Genomic DNA, 1,734 nt, shown 5'->3' with positions numbered 1-1,734 from the left:
ACTTTCATATGGCTTCGAAGAAATTCTGGTCAACAATCCAGCGTCTCAGGAGGGTGAAGCAGTGCAATACCAACACTATTTATAGTAGGGGTGGTGTGCTGCTGACGTTGACTTGGGACGTCGTATGTCAGTGAGCGGAGTACTTCGAAGACCTCCTTAATCCCACCAACACGTCTTCCATTGAGGAAGCAGAGCCTGGGGGCTCCGGGTCGGGTTCTCCCATCTCTGTTGATGAAGTCACAGAGGTGGTTAAAAAGCTCCTCGGTGGCATGGCTCCAGGGGTGGATGAGATTCGCCCTGAGTACCTTAGGGCTCTGGATGTTGTGGGGCTGTGTTGGTTAACACGGCTCTGCAACATTGCATAGACATCAGGGGCAGTTTCCCTCGATTGGCAGACTGGGGTGGTGGTCCCCCTATTTAAAAAAAGGGGACTGGAGGGTGGTTCCAACTACAGAGCAATCACACTCTTAAGCCTCCCTGGTAAGGTCTATTCCGGTGTTCTGGAAAGGAGGGTCCGTCGGATAATCGAATCTGGGATTCAGGAGGAGCAGTGTGGTTTTCGTCCTGGCCGTAGAACACTGGATCAGCTCTACACTCTCAGCAGGATTCTGGAGGGTGCTTGAGAGTTTGCCCAACCAGTCTACATCTGTTTTGTGGATCTGGAGAAGGCATTCGACCGGGGGGTCCTATGGGGGGAACTCCGGGAGTATGGAGTACAGGGCCCTGTAATAGGGGCTGTTAGGACTCTGTATGACCAGTGTCAGAGCCTGGTCCGCATTGCCGGCAGTAAGTCAGACTCGTTTCTGGTGAGGGTTGGACTCCGCCAAGGTTGCCCTTTGTCACTGATTCTGTTCATAACTTTAATGGACAGAATTTCTAGGCTCAGCTAGGTGTTGAGGGGATCTGTTGTAGATCTGTGTGATCTACAGCTCTCACTGGAGCGGTTCGCAGCCGAGTGTGAAGCGGCCGGGATGAGGATCAGTGCCTCCAAATCCGAGAACATGGTCTTGAGCTGGAAAAGGGTAGAGTGCCTTGGGGAGGATGTACTGCCCCTAGTGGAGGAGTATCTTGGGGTCTTGATAACGAATGAGGGAAAGATGGAGCGGGACATCGATAGGCAGATTGGTGCAGCGTCTGCTGTGTAGTGTGCGCTGTACTGATCTGTTGTGGTAAAGAGAGAGCTGAGCCAAAAAGCAAAGCTCTCGATTTTCCAGTTGATTTACGTACCTACCCTCATCTATGGTCATGAACTTTGGGTCATGACCAAAAGAATGAGATCCCGGATACAAGCGGCTGAAATTAGTTTTTTCCGTAGTTTGTCTGGGCTCTCCCATAGAGATAGGGTGAGGAGCTCAGTCATCCGGGGAGGACTCAGAGTAGAGCCGCTGCTCCTCCACATCGAGAGAAGCCAGTTGATGTGGCTGTAGTATCTGATTAGGATGCCTCCTTTACGTCTTCCTGTGAGGTGTTTCAGGCATGTCCCACTGGGAGGAGGCCCAGGGGGAAACCCTGGACACGCTGGAGGGACTGTGTTTCTCTGCTGGCCTGGGAGCGCCTTGGGATTCCCCTGTAGGAGCTGGCCTAAGTGGCTGGGGAGAGGGACGTCTGGGTCTCCCTACTGAAGCTGGTTCCCCCGCGACCCGACCCCGGATAAGAGGAAGAAGATGGATGGATGGATGGATGGATGGATGGATGGATGGATGGATGGATGGATGGATGGATGGATGGATGGAT

Source organism: Cyprinodon variegatus, unplaced genomic scaffold (genome assembly GCF_000732505.1).
Source record: "Cyprinodon variegatus isolate N-32 unplaced genomic scaffold, C_variegatus-1.0 Scaffold1021, whole genome shotgun sequence".
Classification (NCBI taxonomy): domain Eukaryota; kingdom Metazoa; phylum Chordata; class Actinopteri; order Cyprinodontiformes; family Cyprinodontidae; genus Cyprinodon; species Cyprinodon variegatus.
The sequence above is the reverse complement of the archived record's forward strand: the minus strand, read 5'-3'. Positions refer to the sequence as shown.